Raw genomic sequence first — 19,468 nt, 5'->3', positions numbered from 1 at the left:
CCTCTCTGACCTATTTCGCCCCCTCCCTCTCTAAGCTCTCTCTCTCTCCATCTCTGACCTCTCTCTATCACTCTCCCTCCGACTTCTCTAAATCTCTCCCACTATGACCTCGCTCTATCTCTACCTCTACGACCTGACTCTCTCTCTCCCTCCCTGAAATCTCTCCCTCTGTCCCTCTGATCACTCTTTGTCAATTCTGCTGACTTCTCTCTCTCTCTCCCTCTCTGACCTTTCTCTCTCTCCAACACTGACCTCTCTCTCTTCCTCTCCCTCTACCTCTCTGACCTCTCTCTCTACCTCTCTGACCTCTTGCACTCCCTATCTGACCTCTCTCACTCTCCGACCTCTCTCTATTCGTCTCCGACCTGTCTCTCGCTCTCTGATTTCTCTCTCTCTAATTCTCTGACATATCTCTCTTTCTATCTCTCTCCTGCTCACCCTCCCCCTCTGACCACTTTCTCTCTCCCTCTCTGACCTCTCTCTCTATCTCTCTCCTGACCCCCCCGACCTCTCTCTCTCTCTCTCCCTCTCTGACCTCTCTCTCTCCTTCTCTGACCTCTCTCTCTCACTCTCTCTCCCTCTCTGTCCTCTCTCTTTATCCCTCTCAAACATCTCTCTCTCTGTCTCCCTCTCAGAGCTCCATCTCTCCCTCAGTGACTTATTTCTCTCTCTCCCTCTCGAACATCTCTCTCTCCATCTCTCACCTCTCTCCGGCTCTCTCCCTCTGACCTCTCTCTCTCTCCCTCTGACCTCTCCCTCTCTCCCTCTGACCTCTCTCTCTCTCTCCCTCTCTGACATCCTTCTCCTCCTCTATGTCCACTCTCTCCCTTTTTGACCTCTCTCTTTCAATCTCGCCCTCTCCCTCTCTGACCGCTCTCTCTATCCCTTTCTGACTTCTCTCTGTCTCTCTCCCTCTGACATCTCACTCTCTCCCTCATTGACATCTCTCTCTCTCTCCCGCTCTGAGCTCTATCTCACCCTCTCTGACCTATTTTTCTCTCTCCCTCTCTGACCTCTCTCTCTTTCTCTCTCTCTTCCTCTCTGACCTCGCTCTCTCTCTCCCTGTCTCACCTCTCTCTCTCCCTCTCTGACCTCTCTCTCCCTCCCTCAATGACCTGCAACTCTCCCCCTCTGACCTCTCTCTCTCTCTCTGTCCCTTTCTGACTTCTCTCTCTCTCCCTCTCTGACCTCTCTCTCTCTCTCCCTGGACTCTCTCTCACTCTCCCTTTCTAACCTCTCTCTCACTCCCTCTCTGACATCTCTTTCTCTCTCTCCCTCTGACGTCTTTCTATCTCTCCCTCTGACCTCTCTCCCTCTCTGACCCCTCTCTCTCTCTCTCTCGCACTCTGACTTCTCTCTTTCTCCCTCTCTAACATCTATTTCTCTCTTCCTCTCTAATTTCTATTTCTCCCTCCCTCTCTGACCTCTCACTCTCTCTCTCTCTTCCTCTCTGACCTCTCTCTCTCTACCTCTCTGACCTTTCTCTCCCTCTCTGACCTCTCTATCTCTCTCCAACCTCTATCTCTCCCTCTCTGACCTATCTCGCTCTATCCCTCTCTGACTTCTCTCTCTCTCATTCGCTGACCTCTCAATCTCTCTCCCTCTGACCTGTTTCTCTCTCTCCCTCTGAACTCTCTCTCTCTCCCTCTCTGACCTCTCTCTCTGTCTCCCTCTCTGACCTCTCCATCTCTCCCTCTCTGACTTCTCTATCTCTGCCTCTCTGTTCTCTCACTCTCCTTCTCTGTCATCTCTCTCTATCTCTCTCTCCCTCTCTGATCTACCTCTCTCGCTCTCTGACCTCTCTCTCACTCTCTCTCCCTCTCTGTCCTCTCTCTCTCTCCTTTTCTCACTCTCTGACCTCACTCTCTCCCTCACTGAACTCTCTCTCTCTCTCTCCCTCTCTGACCTCTTTCTCTCTCACTTCGTCTCCCTCTCCCCCTCTGACATCTCTCTCTCTCCCTCTCTGACCTCACTCTCTCCCTCTCTGACATCTCTCTCCCTCTCTGACCTCTCTCTCTCTCTCCCTGACTGAACTCACTCTCTCTCTCTACCTCTCTGACCTCTTCTCTCCCTCTCTGACCTCTTTCTCCGTCACTTCGTCTCCCTCTCACCCTCTGACCTCTCTCTCTCTCCCTCTCTGACCTCACTCTCTCCCTCTCTGACATCTCTCTCTCCCTCTCTGACCTCTCTCTCCCTCTCTGAACTATCTTTCTCTCTCTCCCTCCCTGACTTCTCTCTCTCTGCTTCTCTGTCCCCTCTCTCTCTCGCTCTCTCCCTCTGACATCTCTCTGTCTCTCCCTCTGACCTCTATCTCCCTCCCTGACCCCCCTCTCTCTCTCCCTCTCTCTCTCTCTCGCTCTCTGACTTCTCTCTCTCTCCCTTTCTAACATCTATTTCTCTCTTCCTCTCTAACATCTATTTCTCTCTCCCTCTCTGACTTCTCCCTCTCCCTCTCTGACCTATCTCTCTCTCCCTCTCTGACCTTTCTCTCCCTCTCTGACCACTCTCTCTTTCTCTCCCTCTCCGACCTCTCTCTATCCCTCTCTGACCTCTCTCTCTTTCTCCCTCTCTGATCTCTCTCTCTCTTCCTCTCCCTCTCCCTCTCTGACCTCTCTCTCTCTCTCTCCAACCTCTATCTCTCCCTCTCTGACCTATCTCGCTATCTCCCTCTCTGACCTCTCTCTCTCACTCTCTGACCTCTCAATCTCTCTCCCTCTGACCTGTCTCTCTTTCTCCCTCTGAACTCTCTCTCTCTCTCCCTCTCTGACCTCTCCATCTCTCCCTCTCTGAGTTCTCTATCTCTGCCTGTCTGTTCTCTCACTCTCCTTCTCTGACATCTCTCTCTATCTCTCTCTCCCTCTCTGATCTACCTCTCTCGCTCTCTGACCTCTCTCTCACTCTCTCTCCTGCTCTGACTTTTCTCTCTCTCCCTCTCTCACTCTCTGGCCTCTCTCTCTCTCCCTCACTGAACTCTCTCTCTCTCTCTCTCCCTCTCTGACCTCTATCTCTCACTCATTTTCTCTCTCACTTCGTCTCCCTCTCCCGCTGTGACCTCACTCTCAGTCTCCCTCTCTGACCTCACTCTCTCCCTCTCTGACATCTCTCTCTCTCCCTCTCTGACCTCTCTGACCTCTCTCTATCTCTCTCTCTCCCTCCCTGACCTCTCGTTCTCTGTTTCTCCATCCTCTCTCTCTCTCGCTCTCTCCCTCTGACGTCACTCTCTCTCACCCGGTCCGGCATCTCTCTCTCTCTCTCCCCCTCTCTGACTTCTCTCTCTCCCTCTCTGACCTCTCTCCCTCTCCCTCTCTGACCTCTCTCTCTCTCTCCCTCTCTGACATCCCTCTCCTGCTCTATGTCCTCTCTCTCTCTCCTTCTCTGACCTCTCTCTCTCACTCTCCCCCTCTCCCTCTCTGACCTCTCTCTCTCTCTGAGCTCTATCCCTCCCGCTCTGACCTATTTCTCTCTCTCCCTCTCTAAGCTCACTCTCAAGCCATCTCTGACCTCTCTCTGTCTCTCTCCCTCTGACCTCTCTCTCTCTCCCTCTCTGACCTCTCTCTCTCTCTCTCTCCCTCTCTGAGCTGTATCTCTCCCTCTCTGACCTATTTTCCTCTCTCCCTCTCTGACCTCTCTCTCTTTCTCTCTCTCTCCCTATCTGACCTCTCTCTCTCTCTCCCTGTCTCACCTCTCTACCTCTCCGTGTCTGACCTCTCTCTCTCCCCTTCTCTGACCTGCCCTTCTCCCCCTCTGACCTCTCTCTCTCTCTGTCCCTCTCTGACCTCTCTCTCTCTCCCTGACCTCTCTCTCACACTCCCTCTGACCTCTGTCTCTCTCCCTCCCTCTCTTACCTCTCTCTCTCCCTCTCTGACTTCTCTCTCTCTCTCCCTCTGACGTCTCGCTATCTCTCACTCTGACCTCTCTCTCCCTCTCTGTCTTCTCTCTCTATCCCTCTCTAACATCTATTTCTCTCTACCTCTCTAACATCTATTTCTCTCTCCCTCTCTGACCTCTCTCTCACTCTCTCCCTATCTGACCTCACTCTCTCTCCCTCTCTGACCTTTCTCTCTATCTCCAACTGCTCTCTCTTTCTCTCCCTCTCTGACATCTCTCTATCCCTCTCTGACCTCTCTCACTTTCTCCCTCTCTGACCCCTCTCTCTCTTCCTCTCCCTCTACCTCTCTGACCTCTCTCTCTCTCTCCGACCTCTATCTCTCCCGCTCTGACCTATCTCACTCTCTCCATCTCTGGCTTCTCTTTCTCTCCCTCTCTGACCTCTCACTCTCTCTCCCTGTGACCTGTTTCTCTCTCTCCCTCTGATCTCTGTCTCTCTCCCTCTCTGACCTCACCCTCTCTCCCTCTGACCTCACCCTCTCTCCCTCTGACCTCTCTGTCTATCTCTCCCTCTCTGACATCCCTCTCCCCCTCTTTGTCCTCTGTCTCTCTCTCACTCTCTGACATCTCTCTCTCACTCTCCCCCTCTCCCTCTCTCGCCTCTCACTCTATCCCTCTCTGACCTCTCTCTCTCTCTCTCCCTCTCTGAGCTCTATCTCTGCCTCTCTGACCTATCTTTCTCTCTCCCTCTCTGTCCTCTCTCTCTCTTCCTCTCCCTCTCCCCTTACTTCTCTCTCTCTCCAAATCTGACCTCATTCTCTCCCTCTCTGACCTCACTCTCTCCCTCTCTGACATTTCTATCTCCCTCTCTGACCTCTCTCTCCTTCTCTGACCTCTCCGTCTCTCTCTTCCTCTCAGTTCTCTCTCCCTCTCTCTCACTCTCTGACCTCTCTCACTGTCTTTTTCTCTGTCCGCTCTCTCTCTCTCCCTCTATGGCCTCTCTCTCTCACTCTCTGACCTCTCTCTCTCCCTCTCTGAGCTCTATCTCTCCCTCTCTAACCTCTCTCTCTCTCCCTCTCTGACCTCTCTCTCTCTCTCTCCCTTTGACATCCCTCTATCTCAACCTCTGACCTCTCTCTCTCTCCATCTCCGATCCCTCTCTCTCTCCCTGTCTCTCTCTCTCTCTGACTTCTCTCTCTCTCTCTAACATCTATTTCTCTCTCCCTCTCTGACCTCAATCTCTCTCTCTCTGACCTCTCTCTCTCTGCCTCTCTGACCTCTCTCTCTCTCTCCATCTATTACATCTCTCTCTCACTCTCTGACCTCTCTCTCTCCCTCACTGAACTCTTTCTCTCTCTCTCTCCCTCTCTGACCTCTGTCTCTCCCTCTCTGACCTCTTTCTCTCTCACTTCGTCTCCCTCTCACCCTCTGACCTCTCTCTCTCTCCCTCTCTGACCTCATTCTCTCCCTCTCTGACATCACTCTCTCCCTCTCTGACCTCCCAATCGCTCTCTGACCGCTCTCTCTCTTTCCCTCCCTGACCTCTCTCTCTCTGCTTTCCGTCCTCTCTCTCTCTCACTCTCTCCCTCTGACATCTCTCTATCTCTCCCTCTGACCTCTCTCTCCCTCTCTGACCCCTCTCTCTCTCTCCCTCTCTCTCTCTCTCGCTCTCTGACTTCTCTCTAACATCTATTTCTCTCTTCCTCTCTAACATATATTTCTCTCTCCCTCTCTGACCTCTCACTCTCTCTCTCTCTCCCTCTCTGACCTCTCTCTCTCCCTCTCTGACCTTTCTCTCCCTCTTTGACCACTCTCTCTTTCTCTCCCTCTCTAACCTCTCTCTATCCCTCTCTGACCTCTCTCTCTTTCTCCCTCTCTGATCTCTCTCTCTCTCTTCCTCTCCCTCTCCATCTCTGACCTCTCTCTCTCTCTCCAACCTCTATCTCTCCCTCTCTGACCTATCTCGCTATCTCCCTCTCTGACATCTCTCTCTCTCAATCTCTTACCTCTCAATCTCTCTCCCTCTGACCTGTCTCTCTTTCTCCCTCTGAACTCTCTCTCTCTCTCCCTCTCTGACCTCTCTCTCTCTCCCTCTCTGACCTCTCCATCTCTCCCTCTCTGAGTTCTCTATCTCTGCCTGTCTGTTCTCTCACTCTCCTTCTCTGACATCTCTCTCTATCTCTCTCTCCCTCTCTGATCTACCTCTCTCGCTCTCTGACCTCTCTCTCACTCTCTCTCCCTCTCTGACTTCTCTCTCTCTCCCTCTCTCACTCTCTGACCTCTCTCTCTCTCCCTCACTGAACTTTCTCTCTCTCTCTCTGACCTCTATCTCTCACTCTCTGACCTTTTTCTCTCACACTTCGTCTCCCTCTCCCTTTGTGACCTCTCTCTCTCTCCCTCTCTGACCTCACTCTCTCCCTCTCTGACATCTCTCTCTCCCTCTCTGACCTCTCTCTCCCTCTCTGACCTCTCTCTCTCTCTCTCTCTCTCCGTCCCTGACCTCTCTCTCTCTGCTTCTCCGTCCTCTCTCTCTCTCACTCTCTCCCTCTGACGTCACTCTCTCTCGCCCGGTCCGACATCTCTCTCTCTCCCTCCCTCTCTGACCTCTCTCACTTTCTCCCTCTCTGACCCCTCTCTCTCTTCCTCTCCCTCTCCCTCTCTGACCTCTCTCTCTCTCTCCGACCTCTATCTCTCCCTCTCTGACCTATCTCGCTCTCTCCATCTCTGGCTTCTCTTTCTCTCCCTCTCTGACCTCTCACTCTCTCTCCCTGTGACCTGTCTCTCTCTCTCCCTCTGATCTCTGTCTCTCTCCCTCTCTGACCTCACCCTCTCTCCCTCTGACCTCTCTGTCTATCTCTCCCTCTCTGACATCCCTCTCCCCCTCTTTGTCTTCTGTCTCTCTCTCACTCTCTGACATCTCTCTCTCACTCTCCCCCTCTCCATCTCTCGCCTCTCACTCTATCCCTCTCTGACCTCCCTCTCTCTCCCTCTCTGAGCTCTATCTCTCCCTCTCTGACCTATCTTTCTCTCTCCCTCTCTGAGCTCACTCTCTCCCTCTCTGACATTTCTATCTCCCTCTCTGACCTCTCTCTCCCTCTCTGACCTCTCTGTCTCTCTCTTCCTCTCAGTTATCTCTCCCTCTCTCTCACTCTCTGACCTCTCTCACTGTCTTTTTCTCTGACCGCTCTCTCCTTCTCCCTCTATGGCCTCTCTCTCTCACTCTCTGACCTCTCCCTCTCTCCCTATCTGAACTCTATCTCTCCCTCTCTAACCTCTCTCTCTCTCCCTCTCTGACCTCTCTCTCTCTCTCTCCCTTTGACGTCCCTCTATCTCAAGCTCTGACCTCTCTCTCTCTCCATCTCCGATCCCTCTCTCTCTTCCCGTCTCTCTCTCTCTCTGACTTCTCTCTCTCTCTCTAACATCTATTTCTCTCTCCCTCTCTGACCTCAATCTCTCTCTCTCTGACCTCTCTCTCTCTCCCTCTCTGACCTCTCTCTCTCTCCATCTATTACGTCTCTCTCTCTCACTCTCTGACCTCTCTCTCTCCCTCACTGAACCCTGTCTCTCTCTCTCTCTCCCTCTCTGACCTCTGTCTCTCCCTCTCTGACCTCTTTCTCTCTCACTTCGTCTCCCTCTCACCCTCTGACCTCTCTCTCTCTCCCTCTCTGACCTCATTCTCTCCCTCTCTGACATCCCTCTCTTCCTCTCTGAACTCCCACTCCCTCTCTGGCCGCTCTCTCTCTTTCCCTCCCTGACCTCTCTCTCTCTGCTTTCCGTCCTCTCTCTCTCTCACTCTCTCCCTCTGACATCTCTCTATCTCTCCCTCTGACCTCTGTCTCCCTCTCTGACCCCTCTCTCTCTCTCCCTCTCTCTCTCTCTCGCTCTCTGACATCTCTCTCTCTCCCTCTCTAACATCTATTTCTCTCTTCCTCTCTAACATCTATTTCTCTCTCCCTCTCTGACCTCTCACTCTCTCTCTCTCTCCCTCTCTGACCTCTCTCTCTCCCTCTCTGACCATTCTCTCCCTCTCTGACCACTCTCTCTTTCTCTCCATCTCTAACCTCTCTCTATCCCTCTCTGACCTCTCTCTCTTTCTCCCTCTCTGATCTCTCTCTCTCTCTTCCTCTCCCTCTCCATCTCTGACCTCTCTCTCTCTCTCCAACCTCTATCTCTCCCTCTCTGACCTATCTAGCTATCTCCCTCTCTGACATCTCTCTCTCTCAATCTCTTACCTCTCAATCTCTCTCCCTCTGACCTGTCTCTCTTTCTCCCTCTGAACTCTCTCTCTCTCTCCCTCTCTGACCTCTCTCTCTCTCCCTCTCTGACCTCTCCATCTCTCCCTCTCTGACTTCTCTATCTCTGCCTGTCTGTTCTCTCACTCTCCTTCTCTGACATCTCTCTCTATCTCTCTCTCCCTCTCTGATCTACCTCTCTCGCTCTCTGACCTCTCTCTCACTCTCTCTCCCTCTCTGACTTCTCTCTCTCTCCCTCTCTCACTCTCTGACCTCTCTCTCTCTCCCTCACTGAACTCTCTCTCTCTCTCTGACCTCTATCTCTCACTCTCTGACCTTTTTCTCTCACACTTCGTCTCCCTCTCCCCATGTGACCTCTCTCTCTCTCCCTCTCTGACCTCACTCCCTCCCTCTCTGACATCTCTCTCTCCCTCTCTGACCTCTCTCTCCCTCTCTGACTTCTCTCTCTCTCTCTCTCCGTCCCTGACCTCTCTCTCTCTGCTTCTCCGTCCTCTCTCTCTCTCACTCTCTCCCTCTGACGTCACTCTCTCTCGCCCGGTCCGACATCTCTCTCTCTCCCTCCCTCTCTGACCTCTCTCACTTTCTCCCTCTCTGACCCCTCTCTCTCTTCCTCTCCCTCTCCCTCTCTGACCTCTCTCTCTCTCTCTGACCTCTATCTCTCCCTCTCTGACCTATCTCGCTCTCTCCATCTCTGGCTTCGCTTTCTCTCCCTCTCTGACCTCTCACTCTCTCTCCCTGTGACCTGTCTCTCTCTCTCCCTCTGATCTCTGTCTCTCTCCCTCTCTGACCTCACCCTCTCTCCCTCTGACCTCTCTGTCTATCTCTCCCTCTCTGACATCCCTCTCCCCCTCTTTGTCTTCTGTCTCTCTCTCACTCTCTGACATCTCTCTCTCACTCTCCCCCTCTCCATCTCTCGCCTCTCACTCTATCCCTCTCTGACCTCCCTCTCTCTCCCTCTCTGAGCTCTATCTCTCCCTCTCTGACCTATCTTTCTCTCTCCCTCTCTGTCCTCTCTCTCTCTCTCTTCCTCTCTCTCTCCCCTTACTTCTCTCTCTCTCCCAATCTGACCTCATTCTCTCCCTCTCTGACCTCACTCTCTCCCTCTCTGACATTTCTATCTCCCTCTCTGACCTCTCTCTCCCTCTCTGACCTCTCTGTCTCTCTCTTCCTCTCAGTTATCTCTCCCTCTCTCTCACTCTCTGACATCTCTCAATGTCTTTTTCTCTGACCGCTCTCTCCTTCTCCCTCTATGGCCTCTCTCTCTCACTCTCTGACCTCTCCCTCTCTCCCTCTCTGAACTCTATCTCTCCCTCTCTAACCTCTCTCTCTCTCCCTCTCTGACCTCTCTCTCTCTCTCTCCCTTTGACTTCCCTCTATCTCAAGCTCTGACCTCTCTCTCTCTCCATCTCCGATCCCTCTCTCTCTCCCCGTCTCTCTCTCTCTCTGACTTCTCTCTCTCTCTCTAACATCTATTTCTCTCTCCCTCTCTGACCTCAATCTCTCTCTCTCTGACCTCTCTCTCTCTCCCTCTCTGACCTCTCTCTCTCTCCATCTATTACGTCTCTCTCTCTCACTCTCTGACCTCTCTCTCTCCCTCACTGAACTCTGTCTCTCTCTCTCTCTCCCTCTCTGACCTCTGTCTCTCCCTCTCTGACCTCTTTCTCTCTCACTTCGTCTCCCTCTCACCCTCTGACCTCTCTCTCTCTCCCTCTCTGACCTCATTCTCTCCCTCTCTGACATCCCTCTCTCCCTCTCTGAACTCCCACTCCCTCTCTGGCCGCTCTCTCTCTTTCCCTCCCTGACTTCTCCCTCTCTGCTTTCCGTCCTCTCTCTCTCTCACTCTCTCCCTCTGACATCTCTCTATCTCTCCCTCTGACCTCTGTCTCCCTCTCTGACCCCTCTCTCTCTCTCCCTCTCTCTCTCTCTCGCTCTCTGACTTCTCTCTCTCTCCCTCTCTAACATCTATTTCTCTCTTCCTCTCTAACATCTATTTCTCTCTCCCTCTCTGACCTCTCACTCTCTCTCTCTCTCCCTCTCTGACCTCTCTCTCTCCCTCTCTGACCATTCTCTCCCTCTCTGACCACTCTCTCTTTCTCTCCATCTCTAACCTCTCTCTATCCCTCTCTGACCTCTCTCTCTTTCTCCCTCTCTGATCTCTCTCTCTCTCTTCCTCTCCCTCTCCATCTCTGACCTCTCTCTCTCTCTCCACCCTCTATCTCTCCCTCTCTGACCTATCTCGCTATCTCCCTCTCTGACATCTCTCTCTCTCAATCTCTTATCTCTCAATCTCTCTCCCTCTGACCTGTCTCTCTTTCTCCCTCTGAACTCTCTCTCTCTCTCCCTCTCTGACCTCTCTCTCTCTCCCTCTCTGACCTCTCCATCTCTCCCTCTCTGAGTTCTCTATCTCTGCCTGTCTGTTCTCTCACTCTCCTTCTCTGACATCTCTCTCTATCTCTCTCTCCCTCTCTGATCTACCTCTCTCACTCTCTGACCTCTCTCTCACTCTCTCTCCCTCTCTGACTTCTCTCTCTCTCCCTCTCTCACTCTCTGACCTCTCTCTCTCTCCCTCACTGAACTCTCTCTCTCTCTCTGACCTCTACCTCTCACTCTCTGACCTTTTTCTCTCACACTTCGTCTCCCTCTCCCTTTGTGACCTCTCTCTCTCTCCCTCTCTGACCTCTCTCTCTCCCTCTCTGACCTCTCTCTCTCCCTCTCTGACATCTCTCCCTCCCTCTCTGACCTCTCTCTCTCTCTCTCCCTCCCTGACCTCTCTCTCTCTGCTTCTCCGTCCTCTCTCTCTCTCACTCTCTCCCTCTGACGTCACTCTCTCTCGCCCGGTCCGACATCTCTCTTTCTCTCTCCCTCTCTGACTTCTCTCTCTCCCTCTCTGACCTCTCTCCCTCTCCCTCTCTGACCTCTCTCTCTCACTCCCTCTCTGACATCCCTCTACTGCTCTATGTCCTCTCTCTCTCTCCTTCTCTGGCCTCTCTCTCTCACTCTCCCCCTCTCCCTCTCTGACCTCTCTCTCTAGCAACCTCTGACCTCTCTCTCTCTCTCTCTCTGAGCTCTATCTCTGCCTCTCTGACCTATTTCTCTCTCTCCCTCTCTAACCTCACTCTCTCGCCATTTCTGATCTCTCTGTCTCTCTCCCTCTGACCTCTCTCTCTCTCCCTCCCTGACCTCTCTCTCTCTCTCTCCGTCTCTGAGCTGTATCTCTCCCTTTCTGACCTATATTTCTCTCTCCCTCTCTGACCTCTCTCTCTTTCTCTCTCTCTCCCTTTCAAACCCCTCTCTCTCTCTCTCTGTCTCACCTCTCCATCTCTCCGTGTCTGACCTCTCTCTCTCCCCTTCTCTGACCTACCTCTCTCCCCCTCTGACCTCTCTCTCTCTCTGTCCCTCTCTGACCTCTCTCTCTCTCCCTGAACTCTCTCTCACTCTCCCTCTGACCTATCTCTTTCTCACTCCCTCTCTTACCTCTCTCTCTCCCTCTCTGACTTCTCTCTCTCTCCCTCTCTAACATCAATTTCTCTCTACCTCTCTAACATCTATTTCTCTCTCCCACTCTGACCTCTCTCTCTCTCTCCCTCTCTGACCTCTCTCTCTCTCCCTCTCTGACCTTTCTCTCTATCTCCAACCGCTCTCTCTTTCTCTCCCTCTCTGACCTCTCTCTCTCTCTCTCCCTCTCTGACTTCTTTCTCTCTCACCCTCTCTGAAATCTCTCTCCCTCTGACCTCTCTCTCTCTCCTTCCCTCTCTTACCTCTCTCTCTCCCTCTGACGTCTCGCTATCTCTCACTCTGACCTCTCTCTCCCTCTGACTTCTCTCTCTCTCCCTCTCTAACATCAATTTCTCTCTACCTCTCTAACATCTATTTCTTTCTCCCTCTCTGACCTCTCTCTCTCTCTCTCCCTCTCTGACCTCTCTCTCTCCATCTCTGACCTTTCTCTCTATCTCCGACCGCTCTCTCTTTCTCTCCCGCTCTGACCTCTCTCTCTCTCTCTCCCTCTCTGACTTCTTTCTCTCTCACCCTCTCTGAAATCTCTCTCTTTCTGACCTCCCTCTCTCCCTCTCCCTCTCTGACCTCTCTCTCTCTTCCTCTCCCTCTCTTCTCTGACCTCTCTCTCTCTCTCCAACCTCTATCTCTCCATCTCTGACCAATCTCGCTCTCTCCCTCTCTGGTTTCTCTTTCTCTCCCACTCTGACCTCTCACTCTCTCTTCCTGTGACCTGTCTCTCTCTCTCCCTCTGACCTCTATCTCTCTCCCTCTCTGACCTCGCTCTCTCTCCCTCTGACCTCTCCCTCTCTCCCTCTGACCTCTCTGTCTATCTCTCCCTCTCTGACATCCCTCTCCCCCTCTTTGTCCTCTGTCTCTCTCTCACTCTCTGACCTCTCTCTCTCACTCTCCCCCTCTCCCTCTCTGACCTCTCACTCTATCCCTCTCTGACCTCTCTCTCTCTCTCTCCCTCTCTGAGCTCTATCTCTCCCTCTCTGACATATTTTTCTCTCTCCCTCTCTGACCTCTCTCTCTCTCTCTTCCTCTCCCTCTCCCCTTACCTCTCTCTCTCTCCCAATCTGATCTCATTCTCTCGCTCTCTGACCTCACTCTCTCCTTCTCTGACATTTCTATCTCCCTCTCTGACCTCTCTCTCCCTCTCTGACCACTCTCTCTCTCTCTTCCTCTCAGTTCTCTCTCCCTCTCTCTCACTCTCTGACCTCTCTCGTAGTCTTTTTCTCTGAACTCTCTCTCTCTCTCACTCTATGAACTCTCTCTCTCGCTCTCTGATCTCTCTCTCTCTCTCTCCCTCTCTGAGCTCTATCACTCCCTCTCTAACCTCTCTCTCTCTCCCTCTCCGACCTCTCTCTCTCTCTCTCCCTCTGACGTCCCTCTATCTCAACCTCTGACCTCTCTCTCTCTACATCTCCGATCCCTCTCTCTCTCCCCGTCTCTCTCTCTCTCTGACTTCTCTCTCTCTCTCTAACATCTATTTCTCTCTCCCTCTCTGACCTCAATCTCTCTCTCTCTGACCTCTCTCTCTCTCTCCCTCTCTGACCTCTCTCTCTCTCTCCCTCTCTTACACCTCTCTCTCTCTCCCTCTCTGTCTTCTCTCTCTCTCCCTCACTGACATCTCTCTCTCTCTCTCCCTATCTGACCTATCTCTCTCCCTCTCTGACCTCTCTCTCTCTCTCCCTCTCTGACCTCTCTCTCTCCCTCTCTTACATCTCTCTCTCTCTCCCTCTCTGTCTTCTCTCTCTCTCCCTCTCTGACCTCTCTCTCTCTCTCCCTCTCTGACCGCGCTCTCTCTCTTCCTCTCCATTTTCCTCTCTGACCTCTCTCTCTCTCTGAACTCTATCTCTCCCTCTCTGACCTATCTCGCTCTCTCCATCTCTGACGTCTCTCTCTCTCCCTCTCTGACTTCTTTCTCACACTCTCTCCCTCTCCGACCTCTATTACTCCCTCTCTGACCTCTCTCCCTTTCTCTCCCTCACTGAAGTCTATCTCTCTCTCTCTCTCTCCCTCTCTGACCTCTATCTCTCCATTTCTTACCTCTCTCTCTCTTCCTCTCTTTCTGCCTCTGACCTCTACTCTCTCTCCCTCTCTGACCTCACTCTCTCCCACTCCGAAATCTCTCCCTCCCTCTCTGACCTCACTCTGTGCATTTCTAAGCTCTCTCTCTCTCCCTCCCTCACTGAACTCACTCTCTCTCTCTCCCTCTCTCTCTCTTCTTCTCCCTCTTCCCCGTTGACCTCTTTCTCTCTCCCTCTCTGACCTCACTCTCTCTCTCTCTGACATTTGTCTCTCCTCATCTGACCTCTCTTTCCCTCACTGACCTCTCTCTCTCTCTCTCACTACCTCCCTGACCTCTCTCACTCTGCCTCTCCGACCTCTCTCTCTCTCGCTCTCTCCCTCTGACCTCTCTCTCTCTCTCTACCTCTCTGACCTCACTATCTCTCGCCCGCTCTGACATCTCTCTCTCTCTCCCTCTCTGACTTCTCTCTCTCCCTCCCTGACCACTCTCTCTCTACCTCTGTGACTTCTCTCTCTCACCCTCTCTGACCTCTGTCTCCCTCTCTGAACTCTCTCTCTCGCTCTCTGACTTATTTCTCGCCCTCCCTCTCTAAGCTCTCTCTCTCTCCATCTCTGACTTCTCTCTATCTCTCTCCCTCTGACCTCTCTCTCTCTCTCTCTCTCTCTCACTCTGACCTCTCTATCTCTCTCCCTCTCTGACCTCGCTCTATCTCTACCTCTACGACCTGACTCTCTCTCTCCCTCCCTGAAATCTCTCCCTCTGTCCCTCTGATCTCTCTCTCTCAATTCTGCTGACTTCTCTCTCACTCTCCCTCTCTGAACTTTCTCTCTCTCCAACACTGACCTCTCTCTCTTCCTCTCCCTCTACCTCTCTGACCTCTCTCTCTCCCTCTCTGACCTCTAGCACTCCCTATCTGACCACTCTCACTCTCCGACCTCTCTCTATTCGTCTCCGACCTGTCTCTCGCTCTCTGATTTCTCTCTCTCTAATTCTCTGACATAACTCTCTTTCTATCTCTCTCCTGCTCACCCTCCCCATCTGACCACTTTCTCTCTCCCTCTCTGACCTCTCTCTCTAAATCTCTCCTGCTCCCCCCTCTCTGACCTCTCTCTCTCTCTCTCCTTCTCTGACCTCTCTCTCTCCTTCTCTGACCTCTCTCTCTCACTCGCTCTCCCTCTCTGTCCTCTCTCTTTATCCCTCTCTGACATCTCTCTCTCTCTCTCCCTCTCAGAACTCCATCTCTCCCTCAGTGACTTATTTCTCTCTCTCCCTCTCGAACATCTCTCTCTCCATCTCTCACCTCTCTCCGGCTCTCTCCCTCTGACCTCTCCCTCTCTCCTTCTGACCTCTCTCTCTGTCTCCCCCTCTGACATCCTTCTCCTCCTCTATGTCCTCTCTCTCCCTCTCTGACCTCTCTCTCTCACTCTCGCCCTCTCTCTCTCTGACCTCTCTCTCTATCCCTTTCTGACCTCTCTCTGTCTCTCTCCCTCTGACCTCTCAGTCTCTCGCTCATTGACCTCTCGCTCTCTCTCTCCCGCTCTGTGCTCTATCTCTCCCTCTCTGACCTATTTTTCTCTCTCCCTCTCTGACCTCTCTCTCTTTCTCTCTCTCTCCCTCTCTGACTTCGCTCTCTCTCTCCCTGTCTCACCTCTCTCTCTCTCCCTCTCTGACCTCTCTCTCTCTCCCTCTCTGACCTGCCTCTCTACCCCTCTGACCTCTCTCTCTCTCTCTGTCCCTTTCTGACCTCTCTCTCTCCCTCTCTGACCTCTCTCTCTCTCTCCCTGAACTCTCTCTCACTCTCCCTTTCTAACCTTTCTCTCTCTACCTCTCTGACGCCTCTCTCTCTCTCTCTAGCACTCTGACTTCTCTCTTTCTCCCTCTCTAACATCTATTTCTCTCTTCCTCTCTAACATCTATTTCTCTCTCTATCTCTGACCTCTCACTCTCTCTCTCTCTTCCTCTCTGACCTCTCTCTCACTCCCTCTAAGACCTTTCTCTCCCTCTCTGACCTCTCTATCTCTCTCCAGCCATTATCTCTCCCTCTCTGACCTATCTCGCTCTCTCCCTCTCTGATTTCTCTCTCTCTCACTCTCTGACCTCTCAATCTCTCTCCCTCTGACCTGTCTTTCTCTCTCCCGCTGAATTCTCTCTCTCTCCCTCTCTGACCTCTCTCTCTCTCTCCCTCTCTGACCTCTCCATCTCTCCCTCTCTGAATTCTCTATCTCTTTTACTCTGTTCTCTCACTCTCCTTCTCTGTCATCTCTCTCTATCTCTCTCTCCCCCTCTGATCAACCATGCTCGCTCTCTGACCTCTCTCTCACTCTGTCTCCCTCTCTGACCTCTCTCTCTCTCCGTCTCTCACTCTCTGACCTCTCTCTCTCCCTCACTGAACTCTCTCTCTCTCTCTATCTCTCTGACCTCTATCTCTCCCTCTCTGACCTCTACTCTCTCACTTTGTCTACCACTCCACCTCTGACCACTCTCTCTCTCTCTCTCTGACCTCACTCTCTCCCTCTCTGACATCTCTCTCTCTCTCTCTCTGACCTTTCTCTCAATCCCTCACTGAACTCTCTCTCTCTCTCTCTCCCTCTCTGACCTCTATCTCTCCTTCTCTAAACTCTTTCTCTCTCGCTTCGTCTCCCTCTCCCCCTCTGACCTCTCTCTCTCTCCCTCTCTGACCTCTCTATGTCTCTCTCCCTCCCTGACATCTCTCTCTCTGCTTTTCCGTCCTCTCTCTCTCTCACACTCTCCCTCTGACATATCTCTCCCTCTCTGACCCCCCTCTCTCTCTCTACCTCTCTCTCTCTCTTGCTCTCTGACTTCTCTCTCTCTCTCTCGCTGCCATCTATTTCTCTCTCCCTCTCTGACCTCAATCTCTCTCTCTCTGACCTCTCTCTCTCTCCCTCTCTGACCTCTCTCTCTCTCTCCCTCTCTTACAGCTCTCTCTCTCTCCCTCTCTGTCTTCTCTCTCTCTCCCTCACTGACATCTATCTCTCTCTCTCTCCCTATCTGACCTATCTCTCTCCCACTCTGATCTCTCTCTCTCTCTCCCTCTCTGACCTCTCTCTCTCCCTCCCTTACATCTCTCTCTCTCTCTCCCTCTCTGTCTTCTCTCTCTCTCCCTCTCTGACCTCTCACTCTCTCTCCATCTCTGACATCTCTATCCCCCTCTGACCTCTCTCTCTCTATCCATCTCTGACCGTGCTCTCTCTCTTCCTCTCCATCTCCCTCTCTGACCTCTCTCTCACACCGAACTCTATCTCTCCCTCTCTGACCTATCTCGCTCTCTCCGTCTCTGACGTCTCTCTCTCTCCCTCTCTGACTTCTTTCTCACACTCTCTCCCTATCTGACCTCTCTTACTCCCTCTCTGACCTCTCTCCCTTTCTCTCCCTCACTGAAGTCTATCTCTCTCTCTCTCTCTCTCCCTCTCTGACCTCTATCTCTCCATTTCTAACCTCTCTCTCTCTCTTCATCTCTCTCCGCCTCTGACCTCTACTCTCTCTCCCTCTCTGACCTCACTCTCTCCCTATCTGACATCTCTCTCTCCTCATCTGACCTCTCTTTCCCTCACTGACCTCTCTCTCTCTCTCTCACTACCTCCCTGACCTCTCTCTCTCTGCCTCTCCGACCTCTCTCTCTCTCGCTCTCTCCCACTGACCTCTCTCTCTCTCTCTACCTCTCTGACCTCACTATCTCTCGCCCGCTCTGACATCTCTGTCTCTCTCGCTCTCTGACTTCTCTCTCTCTCCGTCTCTCACTCTCTGACCTCTCTCTCTCCCTCACTGAACTCTCTCTCTCTCTCTCTCCCTCTCTGACCTCTATCTCTCCCTCTCTGACCTCCTTCTCTCTCACTTTGTCTCCCACTCCCCCTCTGACCACTCTCTCTCTCCCTTTCTGACCTCACTCTCTCCCTCTATGACATCTCACTCTCTCTCACTCTGACCTCTCTCTCTCCCTCACTGAACTCTCTCTCTCTCTCTCTCTCCCTCTCTGACCTCTATCTCTCCCTCTCTGAACTCTTTCTCTCTCACTTCGTCTCCCTCTCCGCCCTGACCTCTCTCTCTCTCCCTCCCTGACCTCTCTCACTCTGCTTCTCGGTCCTATCTCTCTCTCACTCTCTCCCTCTGACATATGTCTCCCTCTCTGACCCCTCTCTCTTTCTCCCTCTCTCTCTCTCTCTCGCTCTCTGACTTCTCTCTCTCTCTCCCTCTCTGACCTCTATCTCTCCCTCTCTGGCCTCTTTCTCTCTCACTTTGTCTCCCACTCCCCATCTGACCACTCTCTCTCTCCCTTTTTGACCTCACTCTCTCCCTCTCTGACATCTCTCTCTCTCTCTCTCTGACCTCTCTCACTCTCTCCCTCACTGAACTCTCTCTCTCTCTCTCTCTCCCTCTCTGACCTCTATCTCTCCCTCTCTGACCTCTTTCTCTCTCACTTCATCTCCCTCTCCCCCTCTGACCTCTCTCTCTCTCCCTCTCTGACCTCTCTATCTCTCTCTCCCTCCCTGACCTCTCTCTCTCTGCTTCTCCATCCTCTCTCTCTCTCACTCTCTCCCTCTGACATATCTCTCCCTCTCTGACCCCTCTCTCTTTCTCCCTCTCTCTCCCTCTCTCTCTCTCTCGCTCTCTGACTTCTCTCTCTTTCTCTCTCTCTACCATCTATTTCTCTCTCTCTCTGACCTCAATCTCTCTCTCTCTGACCTCTCTCTCTCTCCCTCTCTGACCTCTCTCTCTCTCTACCTCTCTTACAGCTCTCTCTCTCTCCCTCTCTGTCTTCTATCTCTCTCCCTCACTGACATCTCTCTCTCTCTCTCCCTATCTGATCTATCTCTCTCCCTCTCTCTCTCTCTCCCTCTCTGACCTCTCTCTCTCCCTCTCTTACATCTCTCTCTCTCTCCCTCTCTGACCTCTCACTCTCTCTCCATCTCTGACATCTCTATCCCTCTCTGACCTCTCTCTCTCTCTCCCTCTCTGACCGCGCTCTCTGTCTTCCTCTCCATCTCCCTCTCTGACCTCTCTCTCTCCGAACTCTATCTCTCCCTCTCTGACCTATCTCACTCTCTCCGTCTCTGACGTCTCTCTCTCTCCCTCTCTGACTTCTTTCTCACACTCTCTCCCTCTCCGACCTCGCTTACTCCCTCTCTGACCTCTCTCCCTTTCTCTCCCTCACTGAAGTCTATCTCTCTCTCTCTCTCTCTACCTCTCTGACCTCTATCTCTCCATTTCTTACCTCTCTCTCTCTCATCCTCTCTCTCCGCCTCTGACCTCTACTCTCTCTCCCTCTCTGACCTCACACTCTCCCTCTCTGAAATCTCTCCCTCCCTCTCTGACCTCACTCTGTGCATTTCTAAGCTCTCTCTCTCTCCCTCCCTCACTGAACTCACTCTCTCTCTCTCTCCCTCTCTGACATTTCTCTCTCTCTCTTCTTCTCCCTCTTCCCCTTTGACCTCTTTCTCTCTCCCTCTCTGACCTCACTCTCTCCCTCTCTGACATCTCTCTCTCCTCATCTGACCTCTCTTTCCCTCACTGACCTCTCTCTCTCTCTCTCACTACCTCCCTGACCTCTCTCTCTCTCTCTCTCCCTCTGATGTCCCTCTATCTCAACCTCTGACCTCTCTCTCTCTCCATCTCCGATCCCTCTCTCTCTCCCCGTCTCTCTCTCTCTCTGACTTCTCTCTCTCTCTCTAACATCTATTTCTCTGTCCCTCTCTGACCTCAATCTCTCTCTCTCTCTGACCTCTCTCTCTCTCCCTCTCTGACCTCTCTCTCTCTCTCCCTCTCTTACATCTCTCTCTCTCTCCCTCTCTGTCTTCTCTCTCTCACCCTCACTGACATCTCTCTCTCTCTCTCCCTATCTGAC

This window comes from Carcharodon carcharias, chromosome 8 (genome assembly GCF_017639515.1).
Source record: "Carcharodon carcharias isolate sCarCar2 chromosome 8, sCarCar2.pri, whole genome shotgun sequence".
NCBI lineage: Eukaryota > Metazoa > Chordata > Chondrichthyes > Lamniformes > Lamnidae > Carcharodon > Carcharodon carcharias.
This window is presented reverse-complemented; position numbering follows the sequence as displayed.